General features: G+C 35.4%; 1 long non-coding RNA gene across 2 annotated transcripts in view; it reads right to left on the bottom strand.

The window, feature by feature from the left end:
• The window catches only part of LOC107506696, a 35,738-nt gene that overhangs the window by 12,489 nt on the left and 9,672 nt on the right, over window positions 1-13,577 (bottom strand). For both annotated transcript variants that reach the window (XR_004956314.1, XR_004956315.1), the window contains one exon: window positions 3,856-3,977. This is a non-coding gene — a long non-coding RNA (uncharacterized LOC107506696). The remainder of the gene's footprint in view (window positions 1-3,855; window positions 3,978-13,577) is intronic.

Genomic DNA, 13,577 nt, shown 5'->3' with positions numbered 1-13,577 from the left:
TTTTTCAACCGAATGACTGACTAGATTAAGAGTTTGGAATGAAATGATAAAGAAAGCTATTTCTGTCATTAAGATTTGGTTTGGAATGAGAACACACTGGTCCCAGCAGCAGGTAATAATGCAGGGTTAGGCTCAGAGATGGAGACAACAAAACAGCAAGTCATTCTGTATTGTTTGAAAAAATATATACAGTGGAGAGAAGGAAGGTAAATGATATGCTTTCTATTTAGTACAGTATGAGGTGACTAAAATAGCCTAACAAGCAATGACACAGGATATTAGAACATAGAAATGGTCTGAAAGGACATGAGAAAAATATAAAACTGCCAAGCTGGAAAAAGAATGATATATAAAGAGTGTGATCAGTGCTTTATTTCAAGAATATCCTTGTTTTAATGGCTAATAAAAATATTTCTTCTTACAGTACTCAATGTATTTAGTGGAACACTTTTTTACTTGGAAATGCAGATGTTATACTTCTGGCAACAGAGTCCGACCTGGCCTTCTGGTAGGTCGTACTGTCACTAAAAATGAAACTGGCTGCAAAAATAGGTCTTCATCTCAATGGAAGAATTTATTGCTCCAATAAAAAGAAAGGCCCCAAGGTTCACCAACCCCACTTTACTGAGAAAGAGAAAGTAAAGCTTAGGGATTTTCTGTATTATATGAGTGGGTCATTGTAACAAACATGGGCAGGAGTGGTGAATAGCTGAAGATATTAAAGGAAGTTCAGCCCAAAGGGAAAAGTAGGGGATGGACATTTGAGTTGTTGAAATAAAAATGAACCTCATTTGGGAAGGTGCAAGCAAGAAATAATCTGAGTCTATTAACTCCAGAGGATCTTTCTACTGTTCTGGTAAATCACTTATTAAAACTGCCTCTTTGGGCACTATGTTTCCCATTGCTGCTGAAACAAATGACCACAAACTTAGTGGCTTAAAACAACACACATTTATCATCTGACAGTCCTGGATGTCAGAATTTCAAAATGGGTTTTACTGGCTAAATCAAGGTGTTGGCCAGAGGAGACTTCTGGAGACTCTAGGGAAGAATCCATATCCTTGCCTTTTCTAGTTTCTTGAAAATGTCTGTATCCTTCCACTCATGCCCATTCCTCCATCTGCAAAGTCAACAATGGTCGGTACTGTCTTTCTCACATCATATACTAAGACACTAATGACCCTTTCTCCCTCTTTTGCATTAGTGAAGACCCGTGTGACTGCGTATCAGAAAATCAACCCACATTACGATCCTCAGTTAAACACATCTGCAAAGTCCCTTTTGTTATATAAGGTTTAATACACTTACAGGTTCCTTGGATTAGGGCATGGACATCTTTGGGGATTATTATTGTGCCTATCACAAGGAGGTAATATATTTTTGAATTTTTACTTGAATGTGTATGTCCACAGAAAACAGATTAAGGAGTTGAACATTATGATCATTTTAAAGTGTGTCTGTTTTTTTCTGTTTATGTCTCATTAGTAGAAATAAAGATGGTCATTAGTATTTAAGAAGTAATATTTTTACTTATTGAAAGGGCAAGAGGGAAGCCCCTTCAGTTATTTTATGGATCTCAAGCCTACTGAAAACTCACCAAGTCCAAGAGCTTATTATATCTATAAAATACATTTCACATAAAGATGTACAAGAAGAGTTGTGTGGGGGGAAAGAGTAACACATTACCAGGTCTCATGTTTTACTATCATTACTCTTCATGAAAAAAAAGAGAGGAAAAATCAAAGAAGCAGAACTACACGAAGAGAGACAAGATGAAACCATCCACATTGCTGAAAGGAGATGGAATGATGACGAAATCATTGAAGCATCATCCACATGGAGAGAGGGTCTGAGGATAATAATTAAACTTGGCAGGATGCATAGTCTATAGCTGCACGTGGCCAATAGGAAACAGGACACGTGCTGCTATGGATGCTTAGTTAGGAGGAAAGAAGAAAGCAGGTGGCATTGAAATGGTGGAGGGGAATTTGTGAATGGGTCACTTAAAATACAATACCAAGTACAGTTTCAGGCCCGTGGCATCTGTTAAATTAATAGATGAAATAACCAGTGATGATGGTCTTTTGATCAGTGGATAGGTCCAGGCTTTTGAGTATATTATTCAAGTACTCAGGTGAGAATCGGGAGACGTGTTAATAAAAAGAGTACATATTAGAGAGAGATGAGAGTATGAAGGAGAAAGAAACTCAGAAGAGAGGGCAATATCCATTCTGTTAATCTGGGACCTAAGGGAACAGAAATGGCACAAAAGAAATGCAATTTCAACATGAAAAATCATGTAGTTATTAATAATATCACAAGAGGAAATTAAAGCAGGCAAATCAATGCTTCAAGAGGCAACCTGACAGTGACGGCTCAGATGTTCACACAGAGGGTTGTTTTTGAAGTAGGCTCAGTTAAAACACTCATTGTAGATTATTCTGCAGGATCAGAGTGGGCTGAGGAAGGTAGACCAAAGGCAGAATAAAAAAATGTGACATAATTGAAACATTATCTGACATAAAACAAAACAAACAAAAAATGTTTTTATCTTAGTTAAAAGGTCCATGAGCAGCAGGAAAAAGGAGAACAACAGAAAAAAAAAATGTTTTTGTTCTCTGTAAAACTGAAGGGACTTGAACATCCTTTTTGCTGAGAAACTACATTAGTACAATAATATAAATGAACTCAGTCTTCCATTCCGCCAAAGGGAACTGAGGAGAAAAAGCATGTACACCAATTAAAACCCACAGCAGTGTGGAGAGGCAAGGAAACCCTAGAAGATGAAGCCAGCGACCTGAATTCTGAACTGTCACTCTAATAATTTTTGTGTTTCATCACAGACTTTTGAGGTTGTTCACTTTTTGTGTGTTTTGTTTTCTGGATTGCTAAATTTTTAATTATTCAATAAATGTTTCTATGCATGCTCACTACAACAAAAATTCAAGTAATACAGAACTCTTTAAAAAATTTCTTTCCACATATTTCCGAACTCTCCAATCTACCATCCTTTTCTTTGCCAGGAAAATTACTAGTAGTATAGTTATGTTAAAAGATATTTGCATTTTCTTTTACTTAATGTTTTTAAGTCACTGTCCAAAATACCAGCAGCAGTTTACATCTCTGCCAAAAGGAAATAAGAGTCCTCATGAGCACTAACCATCACCAACGATTTAAATTTTTCAAATATGATAGGTAAAAAATGGTATATCACTGAAGTTTAAATTTATAATAACAAAATTATTAATGAGGTTTACTATCTTTTCAAATGTTCGTTGACAATTTGCATTTTGTTTCACCCTCATGACCTAATCACCTCCCGAAGAGCCTACCTGTCAATACCATCACCTTGGGTGTTAAGTTTTTTTTCTTTTAAAAAATTAATTTACTTGTTAATTATAATTGACATACAATATTATATTAGTTTCATGTGTACCACACAGTGATTCAACATTTATATATCTTACAATGTGATCACCACGATAAGTCCCGTAACCATCTATTTTCAACATATGAATTTTGGGGGAACATAAACATTCAGACCTCAGTTGAGGAAGTATCTTAATATATCATGGCTATGAAATATTTGCCTGATAGTTGTTACAACTATTTTATTCATTGATATTCCCTTCTATTTTTAGCCTGTTTGCTATGCTTGTTTAAATCAGTACTACATATTGTATTTCATTAAATATTTTCTCAGCATCCATCAATTAATCTTATGAATTTTCTTATTTAATTTGTTACCAGTATACCAATCTTTCCTGAAATAAATCCACCTGTTCCAGTTATTACTGATAAGCAAGAAGCCGTGCCAAACATAGCAGCAAACAGCAGGCATTTTATCATACTCACGAATTTGGCGGGCTGAAAGTCTGGGCAGGACTTGGTTGGGTTATTTCTTTGCTCCTTGTGGCATCAGCTGAGTGATATTCAGCTGGCAGGAGGTTCCAAAAGGTTCACTCCATGTCTGAGGTCTAAGCGGATGACAGAAAGGCTGAACTTAGCTGGGATTATTGACTGGTGTACCCACATGGGTCTCTCCATTATAACAGTCTCAGAGTTGTTGGGATTTCTTACATGGCATCTGGCTTCCATCAGAGCAAATATCCCGAGAAGTAGGAGTGACTTAGCCCTGAAAGTAATGCAGCTTCACTTTTACCATGTGATCAAAAGAGGCACAAGTCCCTCCTCCTCCTTTACCCTTCAATTCAAGGAATGGGGCATAAAGCAAAACACCTGGATGGAAGAAGTATCAAAGAACATGCAGACATTCCTTAAACCGCCATACCACCTGATCATGATATACTTTTACTCTGCTATTAGGTTCATTTTGCTTATACTTCATGAAATATTTTTGTGTCAAGTTCCCTTGTAGTAAGAGTATGTTGTTACTTGTCTTGTGGCTTTTTGACCATTAGAACTGCATAAGGTCCTAGCGACAGGTCATGATGATCCAAGGTTGTTAAGCTCTGGTTTCCATGGAGATAACTTGTCTCATTTCATAACAGCCTCCTGTCCTCCATGACTGAGTATCGTGTTTTAACATGCCTTGGCAATCCCCAACTTGGAAGCTGCAGTAGCCCTAGCATTTAGAATTAACCTGGCCATATTCACAGAAGCTCTGAGCAACCCAGCAGCTGCCAAAAGAAGCTGAAAGTATCAAGAACTTAGAGCCCCATGGAGAGGACTTTAACTAATGAGAGACAGGAGCTGGGAAAGACAGGGAAGATATATTAGTGCTTTTCCTCCCCATGAAGGATTGCTCCCAGACAGCAGATTTAACCAGCCAGTCTAGGGAGAGCCAGTGCAATCAAGCAATCATCAGTATTAATAAGTTTATTGATAAGTGTGGCAAGCTCAGTAGCATGCCACCTTGACTCTACTTTCTATGTTTCCCACTTCTCCCTTTTTCTTTTACTCTTGCTTCCTTGGTATTATATACCCAGCAAGCGTTAGCATATAAGTTTTGACTTAGACTCTTATTTCTAGAGGATTCAAACTGAGACACGGGATTATACTACCATTATAAAAAATAATAATAATAAATGAGTAGTTTTCTTTTTTTATTTGCTGTGGGACAGTTTGCATAAAATAGAAATAGCTATCTACAATTTAAATTTTTTGAGGGAGTGCCGTAATTGGTCTCAGATTTTAAACTTCTTGATCCAATTTTTTGGCAATTTATATTTTTTCTAGAAAATTGTTCTGAGAATTTATATATTATAAGCAACTAGTTACCTGATAAATACATTCCTTTTGATAACCCTCTGGGAAAAAAAAGAAGAAAACAATGACTAATATTTATCAAGTCTCCATAATGACTCACTAGAGCAGATGGGACAAGTCGATCAATCTGGGTTCATTCATCTGTAACATGAGAAATTCAAATTCGAATATTGTTCTTTTTCTCCTGGCTCCAACATTATTGATGCTGTGTAATGTCGGTTCCGTGTTATAAGAGAAGTAACACTGGAGATTTAAACTTTTAATGCCAACATTTTTAGAAAAAATACTGTGGCCAGGTTTCCCAACCTTGGCAGAATTGATATTTTGTGTGGGATAATTCCTTGTTGTAGAGGTCTCTCTGATGTACTGTTGGATTCTTAGCCTCATCCCTGGCCTCCACCAATGCGAAGACAGTGGCAGCTCCTAACTCTCTCATTTTTAACAACCAAAAATATCTCCAGACATTGCCTAAACCCAGGGGTGAGAGTGGGAGGTGGGGACAAAATCATCCCAGATTGAGAACCACTGCCCTTGAGAAACCATCAATAAAATAATAGGAGGTATAGAACCCCACATACAAATAACATGGGTTATTAGAGGATATTCAACAAATTCAATGAAGTCTGGAAAAAAGCAACAGGTAGTCAAAAAATAAAAGGAAAAATGGATAACAAATAGCAAGATGTTGTGCTTAATTTAAAACATTAATAATTACATTAAATATAAATAAAATAATATTTAAGTCTGAAATTGTCAGAATTTATTGATCAAAATCATGACCCAGCTGTATGCTCTCTATATGAAATGCACTTTACATATAAAAATGCAAAAAATTTGAAAGAGAAAATAATAGAAAAAAAGATGACCCATGCAAACAGTAAGTATAGGAAAGCTGGAGTGGTTATATTAATATAAAACAAAACAGATTTCAAGGTAGAGAATAACAAGATAAAGAGGAACATTTAAAATGATAAAGGGATAATAAATTATAAAAACCCTAAATATGTATGCACCTAATAAGATAAAACTTTATGGTGACAGAGATCATGCACCTGATAGCACAAAATTAATGAACTGTAAACTCTATAATGACCATTTCTACCTTAATTACTCTCATAGCCTTGCATACTTCCTTGCACATAGTAAATGGCCATCAACATATCTTATTAACTTTTACTGTATCATAATTGATTTAGCATTCTCCTTCAGATTTAAGTTGTTTTCCAATTTTAAATGGGTTTGCCCTGCATGACTGCAGAGTTCCTGAGATATCTTTCAAAACTTTGTTGTTGATAAATAAGTCTATTTCACTATCTTTATGATATAAATATGTTATTTTGGTCACAGAGACTATACTGCTTACTTTAGTGCATGTCCTTTGCAGAAATTTTATTCCTTGAATGGCTCAGCTCCACTTCATTTTTCTCTTATGTTCCCTTGACTCTCAAATGTACAAGACAGAAATAGTCCTACAAATGTTTCTTGTAACCTATCGAAATAGAATTCCATTTTCCTTTAACATATATACTTCCTAGGAAGATGTTCAGAAAGCCAGAAGTAGCCTTTTAATTCCAAAATATATAATTAAAAATATAAATAAATGAATAAAAACAGGAGTTAGACATAAGATTGATGTTTCTATACTACCATGACATCCCAACAATGATAAGAATACATGATAGCAATCAATAGAGTATTAGAGAAAGAACACTGGTCTTGGCATCGGAAAATCCAAGTTTCATCTCACCTCTGTCATTTTTAGTTTTGGAACACTTGATCAATTTCCCAAATGTCACACATTTTACATTTCTTTTTCTAAGAATTGACAGAATAACTTATTCCTGAAGTCTACTGTGATGGTCAAATAAATGTCTCCATCTAAGCACAGATTGTGAATTTTCCTCTAATTATAAAGTGCCTTTATGTTTTTTTTTTAATAATGCTGAGTAAAAAATCAGAAAGACACCAGAGAATCTATATAATTTAGGATTACTTTTACATACACTTAACAGAAAACCCAACTAACAAGAGTTTTTGAAAAATGAGTTTTCCTGTCCTCAAATACCATCAGCCTGTGAGTAGGCAGTTGCTGGTGTTGTTTCAGTATCTCTGCGAATCCATGTAGGACTAATATGTCTTTACTCTTTCCACCTCTGCAGGCTGCCTTTCAGCATTATGCTGGTGGAGGAAGGCTGCAAAACAGCTGCGGCTCCCCCCAAAATTGTAGCACTGTTCAAGGCAGGAGAAAACATAGGGAGGGGGCAGCGCCGGCCCTGAATTCTTGTCAGGAAAGCAAAATGCTTCCCCATCGACTCTCTAGCAGATATTGGGTTAGATCTCAATAATCACAACAGTGTCACACATCCATCTCTAGATGCATCTGCTGGGAAAGGAGGATGAAGCATCAGCGAGTGCCTATAGCTAAGCACATTTCCAGTCCATTCAAAATTGAGACTCTGTTAGCACAGATGAAGCGGGTGTGGCTATGCACAGACAAGAGCATCTGCCACAGGGTTCCCCAGGTGAGCAAACATCCCTGCCTTCAGACCCTCTATGTAGTCTTACAATCCAATCCTCACCACACACCCAAACTGCCCCCCAATTGCTTGTAACTAGGATAAATTTTGAGCTTTGCCTCATACAACTCTTTTCAGCTCATATTTCTATCATCAGTACCACTCACAAAACCCGGATATTGCATAAGATCTTCGAATGTTCAATCACCTGGTCTGCAAGCACCCAGTAGATTTACTACCTTATAGCATGAATGTACCAATGAATCTTTTTATGAGAGGTTCTAATGCAGTATTTAGGTAAGAGATAGAATAAAATACATAATGTAAAAATCGTGACAACCATATAAAGTAATACTATTCTATACTATTTCCAAAAAATTCTTCTTCAGAATAACATTAAAGTAAATTTTATTACAATTAGAAATATGGAAAGCTTTACTCGGCGCTTTGAGGGGCCTGGCGGCCATCCCTACACATAGCCACCACCACCGTTCTTCCCTATGGGCATGTCCCAGACTGACTAGTCTTTTATTGAGTAGCGACTTCCTCCTGGGTATTGGGCTAATTAATATATGCCCTCAGTTTACCTCTATCAACCTTAAGGACATCAAAAACTACATAACTCTTCCCATTTAATGCAGAAGGAAACATTTTAAAAAGTGAATTCATACAGTAAATTCAGTTAAAGTTCATGTAATATTATCAATAAAAGTTACAAAGCCAGGAAGAATTCCTACCCACATGTTCGTGAATCTAAATGTAATTTCCTTGCTGCTTGCCATGCACTCACACAAAGGAGAATATAGGTAAGATATATAGTTCAATATTCCATGCTTTTTACTTTAATATTTTCTTAAATACCTCAAGAAGGTTTCTATTCACAAAAATGCTGTTTTACCTTCAGTTAATGCATACAAGAGGTTAAGATGTCTTTTAAAGAAGAAAATCAGGCAAGTTGTAATGGTCATGCTGTGACTATTAACAGTCACCAGGATGGATATTTTTATTTATAAAATGCTTTATCTCACAAACCAAAGATGGTAAGAACCTTTTGTTATTACTAGGGATTTTATGAACCCTTAAGAAATATTCTCAATCCTTATGAAAGTAGCCTTTTGTAAGAGTTGTGTTTAGTAAGTGAGATATTACTTACATTGTAAAACTTTGCTTATGTTGTGAGAATTGTGTTTAGTCAGTGAATTTAGGTGAATGCTTTATCGAAGAAGGCTAGTCAATAGCCAGATTTCTAAAAGCCAGTATGAAATCCCAAAGATTGAATACCTCCAGAACAGCTACAACTCCATTTTGCAAACCTTTTCTGTGCATAGTCTAAAAGCTTTGAACAATAGCAATACATTTTCAAACATGACAAGTACAATAAAATCCATTAAAAAAAAAAAAAACTGAAGTAAGCAAAAGTGGTTTCAGATGTGACTCAGAGGTGACTTGCATAGCTAGTGGAAGGTGAAAAAGCTTACATGATAGAAAAATCCAAGACAGGATATACTGCAAACAGCTTGTATTGGAGACTGCCCAACTTAGCCGACTTGACCTTGCCATATCACTTGGTGGTCACGTATGGAATTTTCCACTCCTGCATCCCTTTCCCAGTTCACCCCTTCTTTTGGGAGAGTGGAGTACTGAGTAGAGTGGATGGGATGCATCTTGGAGGCATTTACATGCTGAAAGGGATTCTGAAGTGGAAGCCTGTGAAAGTAACAAGCAATCTGAAGATGCAAGTAATTAAAAAATAATGCTGTTTTTCACTGAAAACCATAGAGAGAAATAAAATGGTGTAAGACCTTTCATTTTTTTAAGGTAATGTTTTCAAACTAGAGAACTGTTAAAATATTTACATCTTTAAGTGCATGTAGACAGATTTTCTCCTTTGCCATTGTCCCCAGAGAAGAAGAGAATATTCTGGAAGCATACTAATACATGATTTCAATTTCTAAAGGCTATCCCTGAAAATAATTCTGGAGAAGTGAGGTGAAATGAGATGGTCAAAATCATCCCTCCTCTGCCCAAACTGCACCAAAAACAGACTTGGTGTGGCGCTTGACACAGAAAGATTTCTTTGCTACTGTTTATCTCATCAGTGTCAGCAGAAAGTAATATCTCAAAAATAAAGCCAATTTGCCATGCTTGGGCACTAAAAATATTACTGGGTCCTGTAAACCTCACTTAAATATCAAATGTATATTGTGTCTTAAAGTGAATTTAAGATGATCTAACTGTTCGAGCCATTTACACAATATATTTATTAGCAGCTGCTTTAAGTAGAGTTACAAATATCTTTTTTACCAATATAGCTGTGTGAATTATATTTGTCTATACATGTTACTATTATATTCATATCCTTAAAAGAAAAATATTTAGTTTCTTTTAATAAGAGGAGTTTATGGTCAGAATTCTATCCCACTTCTCTAGAAAATTGATTCTGTGTCTATGAGTGAGAAACTTGACAATCCTGTTGGCAGAGTGACAGGTCCAGAAAATCAAATATGATCCATGTGAGATTCTCAGATAAAGATGTTCTCATCCTCACCCCTTTGCACATTAAGACTGTTGAAGCTGCCAATAGAAAAGTACTACAGATCTGAAGCTTTGCCACTCTTCTACCTCATGTGACATATTCAGAAAAGATAGCACAGAAATCACTATATTTACTATCGTCATGTTGTAAACATCACTACGATGTCATCTATTAATTTCATATTTCAAAGGCATCAGCAAAGCACAACCCCACATTCTGCCTCATAAATTACCCCCTTTTCTCCCCTATTTGCCAGACATCCTCTAATGACCCACCCGATGATCTTCCAACAGGTAATAGTGTACCAAAAAATGCTAAAGCTGAACTTTTAATCAAGACCATTCGCCTTTGTTCTTAGATAAATGTCCTCAAAAGACCATGGATGCAATTATGTCTCACATAAGCCTTGATGATATATATCTATCATCCAAATTACACTTTGACATTTTTCTTTCTCTTGCAGTTTTCATACTCACTATAAATTCTCTATAGTGAGAACTCCCTTATTTTTCAGCAATCTCTTTGCATCTGCTTTTTTAACTCCTGTGGAAGTAATCCTTAATGAATCTTTAAATCCTTAAATTTTCCCTTCCATATGATTATTTTCAAATGCAAATGATAGCAAGATTGATAAATCTCACCACATATTTAAAACTCTGTTTACAATATAATAAATAAAACAAAAATGGCTTTGACATAAGTCTCTGTTGGATGAGTTTTGTACTAGTAATCTCATCTCTTCTATTTGCATGTAGGCAGCCTCAGGTGTCTCAATATTCAGGTTCAATCAGTGTAAGAAAATTATGAACTGTAGAGCACCTCTTTTTTGGTTATCTGATTCTAGCTTTTCACTGCCTTTGAGATGTTTACAGCTCTATAAATTGTAGACCATGGATAGCTGCACAAAATAATAATCCTTGTCTACAGAAATGCAAATAGATTCTGTTGGAGTGGGCTGTGGGGTTCAATTTACTTACCTTTTTTTCCCTTGTAGAAAAAGCTGGTGTCTTCTATTTGTAAATTTATTTCAACATTGCTTTACTTAATATAAATTTATGCGTCTTTAATTTTTTTAATGTCTCTCTGATTCCCTTATTAATAATGATATAAAGTCTTTTACATGTTTATTTCATCTTTTAAAAATCTTTTAAACAAAGATTTTACCTTTTTATAAAAATTCTTTACCTCTAGGATTCACAGTCCAAGGAACACTGTGCAATCCGAAGCCACAGACAATGAAGAAATGAGTGGGAGGACACATTTAAGTTTTATTTAAAAAGTAATTTTTTTAAATGGCCAGAGAATATTCTCTTTGATTGTAATTAGAAAGAAATGCTAGATATAGGAATCTCACGGAATCTATCGCTTTTCAAAAAAGAGCATTTCATTTGGTTCTTCTAACTCTTTGGCTGAATATGCCAATCACAGGTTCCATCCTGGGATCCTGGGCACTACAGCATATGGAAGGCAGCGTGGCAGAGGTCAGGGGCTTCAGCTTCTGACAGTGTGAGTTCAGGTTCTGACGGCACAAATTATTAAATGTGTGAGCCTTGTCAAGTCAAGTAACTCCTTTGAGCTTCAGGTAGCTCATGCATAAAACTATGATGATAGTAATCATAATAATATTGCTTTATAGATCTATCTAAGGTTTAAATGAGAACATACCTAGAAATCACCAAGAATAAGGCCTGTCATGTGGTAGTGGCTCAATAAACACTATTATTATTATTTATTTGATATATTAAGAAAAAGCAACTTTAATTTGAACCTAAATGCCAAGATTGCCATTCAAGCATCACCTAATATAAAGAATGTCCTATGATGTACCTGCAAAGAAGGTACAAAAGGAAGATCTGTTTTGTGTAAAATCAAGAAATATGGTATCTAAGATAAAAGCATAAAATTAATTAAAATATCATTTCATAAACTAAATGTCAGAGGAACGTGTAAATTGACCATTTTGGTGGATTTCTATAGCAACTGTTGTTATAATTAAAGAGATCTCACCTAAACAGTAAACAGTAGGCTTTACTTGTGTAATTTAGGGAATCGGGCTAAATATAATTTCTTTTTCCTAAACCTGTCCTTCAAAAAGTACGTCTCTTCTATTACACTCAAGGAGAAAAAAAGTATATATGTATATGTATATATATGGATATATATACGGATATATATATACGTATATGTGTGTATGTGTTTATGTACGTATCTACAATTGGAAGCAGAACATCTGTCTCTTTGGATCATTAAAAATTTTAAGAAATAGCTTAGTTTCCTAGATAGAACACGAGGTCTGATTAACTGCATGATTTGTGGTCAGTAATGAATTCACTCTATTTTGGTCGCCCCATTGGTAATAAGAATTTTAAGATGGTCAATTGCTTTTATACAATCATGTGGTAAAGATAAATTAGACGAAATAGGCAAAAAAAATCTGTGATCAATTTGGAAGATAGTATGTTATATAAATCCAAGCTGGCACTACTCTGAAGAACACAAAATTAAGCACTTCGAATGCAGTAATGATGCAAAGAGGATTCTATTTTTTCCACCTGCTCTTTCTTTCTATACACTTTCCAGGTGCCACTGTACAATTTTCCTCACAACCAGGCAATTACATACCATGAATTGTGTGGTTAGTCAACTAACCATCTGCTTTCCAGAGCAGTCATGTGCTGTGTTCACAATTTTCTTGATTCAAACCACGAGGAGTATGTAGAAATCTCACGTGCAATATTTGAGACATTCTTTGTTCTGGAATAAAGAACTATAAGGGTGAAGAATATTTCGACCTGCCTTCCTTGACTTGCTTATCGGGTTGTTTGGGCAACTGGAGAACAAGGTTGAGAAAGCCAGTAAACAGTAGATTATATTTAATATATAAATATAACTATGAATAAATATATATGAATTTTTTTCTTGACTTCACTCCCCCACCCAACAGTCTAAACTATGAACAGGCTGTAAATGTATGCCTCCAGATACCCAGACAAAAGCAGCAATCTTAATTAGCCAAATTAAAACAGTAAGACACATCCGATTATCCCTTTTTAGTCTAAACCAGCTTGTAAAATGACAACTGATGTGAAAATAATTAAAACAAGACAGACTGGAAAAAAGAGGAGAAATAATGTATTTAGATTTTGAAGAGAAGTAATTAGTTTTGGCAGGTTATTTATTTATGTAAATTGAAAAATAAGCTCTACTAGGCAGAGGCAATACATTCAAGTATCTGCATTTCTGGAGCAACATGGGAGAAGAAAAAGTTATAATGAAAAGCAATGTGATGAATTTCA

This window comes from Rousettus aegyptiacus, unplaced genomic scaffold (genome assembly GCF_014176215.1).
Source record: "Rousettus aegyptiacus isolate mRouAeg1 unplaced genomic scaffold, mRouAeg1.p scaffold_m13_p_3, whole genome shotgun sequence".
NCBI classification, from domain to species: Eukaryota; Metazoa; Chordata; class Mammalia; order Chiroptera; family Pteropodidae; genus Rousettus; species Rousettus aegyptiacus.
This window is presented reverse-complemented; position numbering and strand designations above follow the sequence as displayed.